The sequence below is a fragment of the Caretta caretta genome, chromosome 3 (assembly GCF_965140235.1).
Source record: "Caretta caretta isolate rCarCar2 chromosome 3, rCarCar1.hap1, whole genome shotgun sequence".
In the NCBI taxonomy this organism is placed as follows: domain Eukaryota; kingdom Metazoa; phylum Chordata; order Testudines; family Cheloniidae; genus Caretta; species Caretta caretta.
In genome coordinates, this window is record NC_134208.1 from 189,752,845 (window position 1) to 189,766,521 (window position 13,677).

At 38.1% G+C, this 13,677-nt stretch overlaps 1 protein-coding gene across 45 annotated transcripts in view; it reads left to right on the plus strand.

Moving 5' to 3' along the window:
* The window catches only part of LOC125633483 (uncharacterized), a 786,124-nt gene that overhangs the window by 506,257 nt on the left and 266,190 nt on the right, over nt 1-13,677 (plus strand). For all 45 annotated transcript variants that reach the window (XR_012667838.1, XR_012667837.1, XR_012667812.1 and 42 more), the window contains one exon: nt 4,272-4,388. The gene's annotated coding sequence lies outside the window, so the exon portion shown is untranslated. The remainder of the gene's footprint in view (nt 1-4,271; nt 4,389-13,677) is intronic.

Here is a 13,677-nt window from a genome sequence, read left to right on the forward strand (position 1 = left end):
TAACCTGTTCCCATTTGTTACCTCTTTAGTTAACCTTCCTGCACTGTTGTTTTGAATTGCTTACTTATATGTATAGTATGTCCCTTTAGATACAGATCTGTGGAAATATGAATTTGTACTGTTTTTCTTTTTTGAATCAGTAAGTAAACACTGGTAATGCTGGCATTGAATGGTGTGATTTAGTGTTGGTTAATGTGGTACAGAGGGTATTTGGCAATAAAATTTAAATTAGGGAGAATATATTTACTGCCTGTCATGAGGCTGGCTTATGAACTATGAGCTTGATATTTGGCAGAATATGTAAGAACTGATAATTAGGTATGTGTGTGCAGGTAGTGACATTTGTTTAAAACAAAGTACTGTAAAACTGAATTCATTTATGCCTCTTACTTGGCTCAGTTTCTCATAGACAAGTAATAAAATATACCAATAATATCTCTCTTTACAATAAACTTTAATTATAGAGACACCTGATAAAATTCAGATGAGCTATCTGCTCACTGGGTATGAGGATTCTAATAAATATAACTGGCAACGTGTGTGTGTGCACGCGTATGTGTGTATCAGAAAGCGAGAGAGAAACTCATCCATAATAGCACTGGCAGCTTTCAAGGTGGGATTTACTGCTTTTGCACAGATTTATTGGCTGAAATTATCTTTATCAAATTAGAAAAGGGTGTTGTATTTTGGTGGCTTTTTTTCAACCTTGTATGTAGCTAAGAAGAATAACAGATACTCTAGGTGTAAAGTAAATGATTCCCTGCTTAATGATTCACTTTGTGGTGTGGTTTTTTTTTTTTACTTAATTTTAAAAATGTAAAATATCTGTTTTTGTTTTTTTAATGTTAGTGAGATTTATCTACAGTAGCACTAGCTAGAACTCAGAATAACATTGGACTGTACTGTGTAAACTTTCCCGCTCACTTTTACCAATACTTCTCAATCCTGACTTGTGATATCCTGCTATTCTCCATAGCAGAGACTGCCAAGCATGCTGTATTGTGTCTTGTTTTCAGATTGGACAAAAATCCACTAGAAAACAGATTAAGACCTCCCAAATTACGGCCAGATGCTATGATGTACTGGGTGCCTCCTGAAAGGGTTCAGCATCTCCTACGATCATTTTCCTTAATCATGAAGCTACATGTCATATTTGAAACTAGGTCCCCAGAAGTAAAAGGCTGGTGCACTAAGCCAGTGTGCTGTTTACTCCCCCCCACACCTTACTTCCTGAACCTCTATCAAAGATTATTCCAGTGAACTTCTGAACGGCACAGCAATTAGAGATGGCCAGAAATAAAGTAGGGACACAAACTCAGTATTTACTTACTTGAAGACAACATCATAATGCAAGTTAGCATTTAATTATCCTATTTAGAGTATGCTGGTGGGTATGTGTGCTACCTCCCTCTACTGGTGGGAATTAGATATGCAGTATGTTCTATAAGTGTCACTTTCTGGTGACTAACCTGCGTAGAAAATATAAGCTCTTTAGGGAAAGAAATGGAATTTCTACAATAGTTCAGATGCCAGAACCCTGAATTATTATGTATTCTTTTCCTTCTGCTTCATATATGCAATTAGTTGACAACTGAGAGTGCTGTGTAAATATTGTTATAACATATCGTTTCCATTGTGTTAGTGGTGAAGTTACTGTTCAGTTTTATTATTATCATTGTTGTTCCCCAGGGTACCAATCTAGATTGGCATTGTGCTAGGCATTCTAAAAACATACATAAAAATGTGGTTCTTGCTCCAAAGAGCTATTCTGCCACATCTATGGAATCAGTGCTTTGTTCTGAGTACCTCTAACTCTGCATGCGTAACTCTGCGGTTCAGAACGGAGAATGAAGCACAACATTCAGATGCTTCTCTGTGGATCAAATGATACATGCTCACTTACATTTTTAAAGTGATACATAGTAATGATGAATGAATGCTCTGCTATTTGATTTTGGCATTCCCCGTACCTGAAATATCTAATACTCAGCATCTTGCCAGATGCTTACAGGACCCTGTTTCTCTGGACCAAGCACTCCCAGCAGTTCATGGGATTCCCTTTTAACTTAACGTGTTACTGTGGGGCTGTCCACTGACCTGCAAACCTCCTCCCACTTAACTCCAAGTCTTTGACCAGAGAGTTCCTTCCCTTCCTACCTGGATCTTGAGAGAGAGGTAGGTGGCCATGTCCCATCTTTAATCTTTGAGATGAGGCATCTGTCAGTCCCACTGATCTCATTCCAAAAAAATAGCTTTTTTTGAACCAATCCTATTGAACTGTGCCTCAGTTGTTCCAGAATCCCTTGTGGCATAGCTATGGAAACCACAGGGTTTGGAGCCAAGTGCTATAGCTAAGGAAACTCCAGTCTCCCTAATTTTCTAACATGGATTTCTGTGGAGTAGGGTGGGTCTCAGGCTGCAGGGAGCTATTTAGATAGACACTGGCAGTAACTGGACAGGAGTGTTTCCTGCTCCCACTGCTTTTCTTTGGGGGAATGGGCAGTACTCTCTTTCCTCAAAGGTATTTTCCAAAATAACAAAAGTAATAGCTCCACTGGTGGGCCCTGTAGAAGTATCAAGATGGAGAGAGCAGCATCTAGTGCTCTTGAGGGACTCTAGGAAGAGTGAAAAGGGGACAGGGTCAATTGGCCCATATATGGATCTCAATATGATGGATATTGCCAGCCAATAGGGCATACCAGAAAATATGTGCTAGACTGCTGGCAGGTGGGGGAATCTGCAGGGTTACAAAGTGTTGGTCTGTTGTGAGTCAGCACAGACCCTTACTACTTAATAGTTAATTGTTACCCTTGTGTGGTGTATGCCACATAGTTCAACAGTTCTGTTTCCATCCAGAAGAGGCTAGTTCTACACATACACACTAGCACGTTCATGAAAATTTAATTTAACATATATCATCATAGTGTAATAACAGTAGTGGATGCCTGAATTATACAAATATTGTTTCTTACATGCAAGGTCCTGACCAATGCCAGAAATCACTGTTAATTTTCTTTTGGTATTTAAGAAGAACTCTTTACAGTGGGTGGAAAAGCTGGCACCAAACAGGAAAAAGCCCTTATATAAGTCATGGGATAACATAACAAAGGTTCTGTTGTGGCCACGGCACAGGAAAGAAACATAGTTTACTGTACCTGTACATTTTTATATTCACCGGGGGCAACGTACAAATTTGTGTACACACACACACATTTTTCATCAGAAGTTTTTAGGTGACAGTATAATGTGCTAGTAATTGACCCATTTGAGAATTTTGACAAGAATCCCAAAATGAACTAGGATAAATACCAACCTGTATAACTAAGCTATTGTTTTTACAACGTTTTTGGACATAAATGCATACCAGGCTGCAGTACCAGACACACACCAATAGGGCACAAGGACTCACATCAAGGTTGTGCTAAACTATTTTAACTGTTTTGTGTTGGCCATTGACTTCATTGGGGTTAGTCCTGATTTACTCTGGTGTAAGCAAGGAGACAATCAGGCCACGAGGCTCTGAGGCAGATAGAAATGATAGTTGATAGTTGAAAACTGGCTTACTAAAATATTTAGTAACAGGAGGATTGGGAAGAACCCAGCAATTTTTAGGATTGTGCGACACTTTTTTGTGGCAAAAATTGATGTACCTGCATTTTTTGTGCAATTGTCTGAGTTTCTTTAGTTGTCAATTTCCAGTGGAAAAATGTGTGGCAGCTTCCATTATTACTGTTGGTTGTCACTTATTTTTACAGTTCCACGGGTGTGCATAATGCTCTACCAGGACACATAGTACAAGTGGAGTGGACTGCAGAGCCCAGAGACTAAGGACTGAGTCCTGCAAACACAGGAGTGTTTTCATGGGCATGAGTTTTTCCTATTGAGCTGTAGAAAATATGTATATTCAGTCACACAAGTATATTTACGAATATGTCAGTATTTGAAGGATGAGTTAAGTATAACTAACTAGAACTGAGTGGAAATTAGAATTTAATATCTCATGGGAAATTCCAATATTGCAACATTTTTTATCTCACTTTGGGACAAAAAGTAGAAATATCCTTTTTTTTCTTTCTTTTCAGAATTAACGTCCAGAAAAATGTCTGTTTGGAAGTGATCAGACATTTCAGTTCAGTTTGTTGAACTAACCCCGGATTCTTTGTTTCAAGACAGTTCAATGTTAAACTGCACTTTCCTGTTGTGGTGTACGGCCTTATCGGAATTGTGGTGGTTGTAGTGCCTGATTCTCTCGTTGTCTCCTTTTGGGCCAGGCTCCCTGACTGGACTGTATCTCCCCGGATGAACTGGCAGTCATGTGACTCCCAGGGTTCACCGTGCTGCTCTGTGCTGCATAGTGGAAGACGTTGTCTGGCCTGAAAACATTACAGGTGAGTTTGACAATCTGAAATATTTTGATTTAGGGATAGCCGACCCAAAATGAAATCTTTTGTTTGAGTATTTCTAAAGGAAAATAAAAATGTTAGCAAAAGTTTGCAGAAGCTGCCCTTTCCATTGGAAATTCATACCAATGGAGAATTCCTGACAAGATCTAGGTATAACAGAGGAATGGCTAACTGACAAAGGGAAAGTGCTATAGGATGGAGAAGGGTAAAAGTACAATGCATAGAGTTCCATTAGAAGAGTAAGAAATTCACCCACATGACACATACATTTGTACAATTGTCTCTAAGCTGTGCAAAAATGAGTAGCCATCTATGTGTTCCCAACTAAAATATTTCACAGTAAAAGTTATTAAAAATATGAGTTAAACCTTCGTTGCAAACCAATCTCATTAATTTATTTTATTTATATATATATAGATTTTTTTAGATTTGTTTCCTCATCTTTATAAGCTACAGTGTTAGTTAGAAGGCACGATGTCCAGTTAAAAAAAAAAAAAAAATGGTGTGGAGATCAGTTGTGAAAGACTAACACAAAGGAGTCTTGGGAAAGGATTTGACGGAAAAGGGAATAAGAATGAATGGCACACTGGATCAGGGACAATGTTCTAGGCATAAAGAGTAGCAGAGGAAAAGGCACAGAACTGCTTATGATACATGGAAGCTGGAATCCTTCAAAGCATGCAGAAATGGCAGAGTGTAGCATATGTCACGGGGGAGTAATAGGGTATGAGTGGCAAACTGTAGACAGAGCAGAACTGGACAAGACCTTAAAGGTGAGGACAGGAGTATGAAATGGTTTAAGAATGGTTTAATGCAGGGATTCTAGGAGGTATGCAACACAGTTGAAGTAGCTGGAAGGGAAGATGATTTTGGCTGCAGCATGTACCATGGGCTTGCGGGAAGTGATATGGGAATCAGGGAGACCAGACGGCTGGAAGTTTCAGGAAAGAAAGCAATAGATGACCAGAGCATGGACCAGGGATTTAGTAATGATAATCTAGAGGAAGGAAAATCCTTATATACAAATGAATATGGACAAATTAATGGAGCAGCTAAATAAATACTACACACAAGGACCAAATTCTGGTCTTATTTACCCAGGTGTCAGTGGAGTTTCCCAGGTTGATACAGCATAACTAAGAGCAGATTTTGGCCTATTATGTATATAAATAGCAGCAGGAAACAGTAAATGTGTTAACTGCTCAAATGCGTTAATGAGCTTGTATTTGAATAAGGACTCTCAGGAACAGAAGGGAATATCTCACAGGGACAAATTTATACACAAGCAGCAATTACTTTTTGGACCTCATAGAGAAATAAAGTTTCAATAGAGGCAAGAGATAGAATTTACAGAAACCATATTTTGCTTTTAATTGTAAAAGTCACACTTGTAAAAAAGTCACAGTTGTAAAGTCAATGTATTCTTTCTAACAACGGGCGTATTTCAAAGAGTAACATAGTATGTATGCTGTTGTAAGGTGAATGAGCTAAAATAGTTGTTCTTTAGGTATAGAGCTGCAATAGCATGAATTTTATTAGGCTTCACTAATTTTCCTTCAGTTCTGGAAACAATAGATTTTTACCCATCTGCTATAGAAATTTGGCTGATCTACAAATATCTTGAAAGAGTAAAAAGTATTTCCCTAAATAAGCAATTAATGTGTAATGCATGCCATTGTATCTAGATATAGCACCAAAACTTCTAGACTCAATCAGGCAAAGATTGCTATTTTATTTAGGAATAATATGAAGATTTTATCTATTAAAAATTTGTATTATATCTGAGTTGCTTTTGTTATGTGATTTTATTTTTTTTATTTTTTAAATAAATTTTAAAAATTAGCACCGAAGTTAAACAACTAATGAGGGAGAGTTTATAGATGTGAATAGAATTAACTTAAGGAATAGGCAACAGCCACTTAAAAGAATGAACTATTAAAATATGTGCTCATTTCCTTTGAAAAATACTGTGCAAATGGCCAAATTCTGGCTTCCTCATGTGCAGAGGCTCTTGCTTGAACACATGTATAGCTTTTCTGATGCAGAACATACAAATGATGAAATCATCCCAAAGTGAGGGAAAAATTGGTCTAGTGGGATTTAAAATATCAAGGGGCCTATTCCCAGTTTGGCCAAGGGAATGTGGGATAAAAGTTTTCTGCTTCTAATACCCTCGCTCTCCAAAAAACCCACAGAGAAGCCACTCTGCAGCCCTTCTCTCCACCCCCAGCAACAGGAACATTTAGTATTTGTTCTAGCACAGGCTTAGGGGATCATGGTGCACTGTTGGGCATGTATGTGCCTTCTGACCTGACTGTAGTAAATACATGCCCTTCCAGTGCACTATGCATCCTTAGTGATCATCTACGAGGGGATTCACACATGTGGCTTTCATTATCTTCAGTGGCATACAGTTAAATAGAAGTTAATGAGACCCACGCATGTGGGTTGAATTTGACCAAGTGGTATACATATGTACACAATGGTGATACACATCTTTCCCAGCAATCACAGCGTGGCATGTAATTTTTCAGTCCATGGGCCAAAATTATCTCTATCACCTCTAGTACCTAGAAGCTGGTATTTTCTTTGTGAAAAATGACAACTTGAAGCATTTACTTAAATTGTCATTTAGTGTTGGCCAAACCAAAATTCAGGCCCTGTTCAATGGCGTCTGTGCATTACGAGGAGTGTGAATGGCTATTTGATGTTTACCCTCCTTCTATTTTGCTGATATTGCTGGTAGCATGTGGCAAAAGAACATCAGAGATAGGGGACAGCAAGAGAAAAAAGGAGAAATGAGAGAGAAGGAACTAAAGAAAGGAAAAAATAAATACAGTAGTGAAAAAGATGGCCTGGGATAGAAGAGAACGATGGGAAAAATAACATTTAACAGTCTGAGAAAACAGACTGAAACATGGCAGATGTGTTTTTATTAGAGGTGGATATTTTTGTAACACAAAAGCAGAGCATGCTGATTTCCAGACCTTTCTTGGCATATCTTATATCTCTCGTCTTCAGTCTGTAGCTGCTACTGCTTCTCTTTTTTCTCTCTTTCTCTCCTCTTCTCTCTTTCTTCTCCCTCTTTCATTGTTGGTGAATTGAGATATGGCCCTTCAGTGCATGTCTGTCAGACTTTTTGGGCAGTCCTGCTACATACATATTGTCCAACGTTATTATATCACCACAGGAAATTGAATGTGGATTTGATTTTGATGTTTAAAGTTTAGAACCAAAATATTGTCAGTTTATCAGAGAGAGAGAGAGATCAAAGTGGTGCTGTATATAAATATACTCCCTATTTTCTTCTTCACGTAAGGGAGATGTATACAGTACCAATAGAATGGCATTAATGCCTTTATCGGACTATTTGCTTTCAGTCTACCATTCTTGTAGGTGTTCTCCAGCTGCAGTCGGTCTCTAGCTCTTTTATTTTGCAGGACACTTAGGAAGAGAGAGATTTGTTCTAGCACAGGCTATGGACCACCACATGTCTCTCAAATAATTTAACTCTGCGTACCATCGGGGGTGCTCTGTGGACTCCTGAAGGTCACAGTTGGAGAACTGCTGCTTTAGTGTAAGAGAAGTTAATTCCACACAAGACAACTATACACAGATACTCTGTATCTGAGTTCTGTTTTTCACCATTCTCCGTTTAGAATGTACACATTGTGTGTTTGATGATTATGACAGTTCTGTGTAATTTGATCATTTGTGGCCTATCAACAAGCATTCAACCTGTAAAGTTTCTGGGCTGTATTGGGTCCCCAAATCCAAACACTTGCTTCCTCTCCTGAATTCTTAGGAAATTTGAATCCAAAGGTCATGGCTGGCTTTTATGTCTGTAATATGCCAGGCAAAAGTCTAGATCCGAACACATATGTTTAGAGCCAAATTTTGCAGACCTGACTCATCTCCAATGATTGATGAAAATGGGTATGTACTTATTTTTTTTAAATGACAGATATAAATATGACTAATTCCTGTTGCATGTCCAAACCTACTGTAGCTTGGCATGTGGAATTATGTGTCATTAAGAGCGAAACACTGACTTAGTTTTGTATCAGAAACATTTCTTTTTTTGGTATGTATTAACTATTAGCCAGGCTTGTATAAGCATGACTGTTTGTGCTGTGCCATTGAGACACATAGAAGCAAGAAGAAACTGAAGTATTTTTCTTTTTTCAATATACTTTTAAGGTGATCAAAGCAATCATAGTTCAACATCACTGAATGCCAGGGATGAAAACCTGGCCCCATTGAATTCAAAAGGAATTTTGCCATTGGCTTTAATAGATCCAGGATTTCATCGCAGGTTTCCACCCAGTGATTGTAGCATGATATTCTGTGATGAAACTTTTACTTTCTTTTTATAGAAACATGCTCATATTAATAACGGATATGACACAACCATTTAAATGGCTTGATTACATCAATTGATCCACGCAGAAGAATTTTTAAAAAGTCCCATGTTCAAGTACATTGCAAACTGTCTCCATTCTTTCTGTAAACACTCTGCTTTCTTCTTAAACAACACATTGAGAAGATGATCTATGATGAATAAAGCACAATGCAGTCAGTATTGAAAAATATATTCACATATTTGCCAAGTTTAGTGAACTTGAGATTTTTCATGATAAAAGATACCCATATTTATTTGGAAAAATGACATGATCAAAAGGGACTTACTGAAAAGTACCTTCACAACAGGGTACAGTCAAACCACAATGCCATTAAACAGGTTACACATACAGTCACCTATTGTAAAATAAAGATAAGATTAGTTGAACTCAAAACCGTGCCAGGAAACCTCTTTCATGCTTCATCAGAACATAATTTGTTTGAAGAAATTATGACTGTTACATATAATTATCTGATTATTTGCGGGTGGACAGGAAAACATGCCTAAACAACTTTGCATTATAAGGTTTCATTTAGTCATTGAATTATTTAATGTTTATGTAGCATTAAAATGAACTACACAAATCAAAATCAGTTAAAAGATTTGGCCAGATCACTTGTAGATTGCAAATTTGTATGGCAAGACGCTTATTAAAGTAAAGATAAAACTTTTGATCTTCTTTTATTGTTAAAAATTGGATTTGATTTCATGATGATACAATGTATTTACAAAGAAAAGAATGAAGTCATGTAAGCACATCAAATTAGTAATTGTGTCTACAAAATTCCCCCCCCCCCAAAAAAGTATGTAGGACACACTATTTTAATCCCCATTTTCCAAATGGTAATAGGAGTAGTTTTATTTGCATTTCCTGTGACATTTTCAAATTTCTTTATTTAGAAAGTGCTCCTTCGTAACTACTTGATTTTGATAGATTAGGACAAATGCACATCAAACACTGAATAATGTATTTCATTTTACTGTGATTTTTGAGGTGCCTTTTTATGAGATTATAGATCATATAATGCCATCCATTTTTAGGCAGCATGGGTGGAGGAAAGTATGGAAAACTCCAGTAAAACAGTTTAATTACCTTTCAGAGGTAGAAACGTTTAACGAAATGCATGATCATTTGCCCTTCTTTCACTAAGTGGGAGCCTTTCCATGTCGTTGTCATCATGTGGCTGGGCTTCTGCAGATTTGGTGGAGCATTGTTGATTAGAGGGGAGACTGTCAGCATCACTAAATGAGCATACTTTGTCTCTTCAACTGTTAAAACTCAAAGGATGGTTACTCTACACAGTCTTGTCTGCGAAGTATCCATGGGGGAATATACATGAGAATTAATGCTGCTCCTTTCAGCATTAACCTTCATGTTATTTCATCATCATGTTGCAAAACTCCTTTGGAGAAAGCAGATGGTAGATCTGGTGTGGGTTAGGAAGCATGGTCAGTTCACAGGAGAATTTGGGGACCTTGAGCAGTAGTACTGTAGGGAATACCCTCCACAGGCTCCCCAGCATCTGAAGTATTTCCCCTTGGATTTCAGAATATCTACAGGCTTGTATGGCCACTCATGCCTCCTGCTCAGCAGAGACACAAACCATGCCCTCATGTCAGCAAGTAGGAATTCAGTCTTCCAAGTACCTTAAACTCACAAGAGGAGTGTTTATTTTTGACAGAGGATTGTGATGTGGCCCTTTTTGTATGAAGGGGATTTTCTTTCACCTGAAGCTTTCTTGGAACACACATCCATCATCAGTTCAGAAAATCCCTTAGGGAGTTTCACTAACAGTCTTGTTTAGACGCCATAGAAATTACAAAGACAGACACAAGGATAGACAAAAAGAAAGGCACAACAATAATGTAACGCTGAATGTCACCATTGACCTGTGGAAGGAATGTAGCAACAAGTGGCTTAGATGCACTTGTGTTCTTGGTATATGCTATTTAACATAGGTCTGATTTTCAGAAGTAATTGGGAGCTGCAAATGCTCAGCACCTTTGAAATCGGGTCATAGCATAGACATTGTATACAGCATTCTTCACGAGTTAAATTGTCTGATGAAGTCAGTCTCTTTCTGATAGCCTCTGGCCAGATAGAAGGTGTGTGTAGTAAGCTATTTCTGACAAAGAGCTTAAAATATATGGATTTTGTTCCAATAATTAATTAATATATATAAGCATTGTGAGGAATATATACGTTTATATAGTTTACTGGATTATGTTTATTTTAAAAACTCCTGTATATTTCTTGTGATCTGAATTTGGGAAAGCAACCAAGGAGCTTAGACAACACCAACATTACAACTAGAAGATACACTCCACAGCCAAAGACCAAAGAGAGTCCTAAGGACTATTAGGGTGTACCTACACTGCAACTGAGAGTGTGAAGAGGTACCCATGCTAGCTGTATTCTAGCTTGCTAAAAACAGAAGGTAGGATGTCATGGTGCAGGCTGCACAAGCGAGTATGTACGCAGCGGGGTCGGGTGAGCTTGTCCATCCTGTGCTGAAGCCTGCATCCTCACTTCTATTTTTAGTGAACTAGTGAGAATGCAGCTAGCCAGGGTACGTCTACACTAGCTGCCATCCACACCAGTTGCTATAATGTAGGCATACCCTTAAATTTTGTTCTTCTTGGGTGGATGTTGAAAACCTTCAAGTTTTGAGAAGATGCCTATGAGAAAGTGCATGCAAACCAAGAAAAAACAGAAGTTTTTTGACAACCAAGTCAGAGAGTTTAGGAGGAGGGATTACTGTGATCCATACACTGAATTATGCATATCAGTCCTTGGAGTTTATCCTTTACAGTGATAGTAACTGGAGTGCTAGAAAACTGGAGTGTTGGTAGTTTTTCTTTTCCTAATGCAAGTAACATTGCATTTTTTAAAAGTTAAAATAATGTTAAGGTTATCAAATCAAGAACTCAAACATTAAGAAATGCCAGAATTAAAATTGCAGTCTTAATTTGGCCCCCTTATGCATATATATTGCAGTCTTTAATTACATGATCACATACTATTTTTTTCTATATGACCCCTGTCTCATTCAATGCACAGGATGATGGGTGCTCACTGAATAGGTAGCTATTCAATGCTACTTTTTATTGTCATTCAGTGACAACACATGCCTTATTTAATGAATATCATGCAATCCCCTACTTCATTCACTACACACCTGCCAGCTTCTGCAACAAAAGAGGTTGGGTCCTACAGCCAGCAGCTTAATTCACTACTCAGTACCAATTCATTCTGAGAGCACATTCCATCGTGTGCACTGTGCATCATGTGAGACTGGGGTCCTATGGAAGAAATAGCATAGCCCTCTACAATTTGAGCTAATAACAGAGTAACTGGCAGCCATAGTAGGCAGCTGTCATGTGAACTAACTACTAGAGGGGAATTTCAAAGATATTTCCCAGACAGTAATGTTTGGACTCTGGAATCCCACATTCTATTTCAGGTTCTGGAGAAGAAGGTACTTTAGAGGTTACAAACCTCTCTGCCTCTATTCGTTACCATGTGCACCCTGACAGTTTGTTCTTTTCTGTCCCTGTCTCCCCTGCCCCATTCCCTTTCTAGATGCCCATTGTCCTTTCACTGTGTTTCTCACCTTTGCATGTGTTTCAGACTGGTTCCTCCTTCTCTGCACTGCTTGGCCACCAGCAGGGAGAGCATGGAGATTATGGGAGGGAAAGGCTCCCTGCTCTCAGTTCTGGTGACTGGGATCACAGTGAGCCCTGGCAATAAGGAATTGCAGGGAAAGTCTTGCTCTGCACCTGGGCTGTAACTTCTTCATTGCAGACAGTCTTCAGAGAATTTGGCTGTCAAACTCTAATAAACTTCTACCGAGTTCATGCAAATGGCAGTTTTCATAGACTTGTAATTCAGACAGATTTGGATGGATTTTCACAGGGACAGCAAAATGTACTGATCTGATTTCATGTTGACCTCCCTGCCAAATTTTAAGCATGGAGGCACAAGGCCTTCTCCATGAAACAGTTGTAGGAGGTTTTTTCATTGTGAAAGCTATTTTTCCCCTAACCTCATTCTCAGAAACAGCTGAACCATTTTTGCTTTAAGTTTGCAAAACTATTCACACTAAGAAAATCACCCAGAATGAGAAATTTTAGCCAAAGTGATTTTAAAGAAATGAAAACAATGTCATAATGAAAAGTGTTCAGCAACTTTCACTACAGGCATCACTTCCAACACCGTCTGTAATGTATATACATTTTCATGTATAGTGTATTCCACTGTAGACACAGAGAAGACTTTATACTTAAGGTTACAAGACATGTTGAATCCTGTTTTTGTCTCCTTCTATGCTAACTATATCCTACTTATAGATTTTTACCCTGATTAAGGAATTATTCTCTGACTGCTGTTATCTCAGTGGCTGAAGATTCTAGTTAACATAAGTGCTCTCCAGCAGTCTTGGTCTCTTTTTCTTTCAGCATTCAGATCATAGGACACCATTTATGGCTTTCCTACAGAGTTGTAGCAAACTGTTTTCCAAGGGCTTAAATGCTGGAAAGCAAATCTTTCCAAATTCATGAGCTTAATATTCTTTACCTCTTAGTCAATAAAGAGGGGAAAAAGCAAATCACTGGATCAAATATCTTTGTGGCTAACTTCTCCATTGACTTCCTCCACTGAACTTTACCAAAGTGAACTTGTCCATAAGCATTTTTGTTAACCTACACAGGCAAAACAATTGAAATAATTTAATGACTTTTATTATTCATACTACAACAGTATCCATGAAATGCAGAACACTTCCAAAACTTATATTAAGATACTGTCTCTCTCCCAAAGATTTCCGAAGGAGGAAAATATTCCCCATGCAGAGAATTAAATAAAGAGCATAA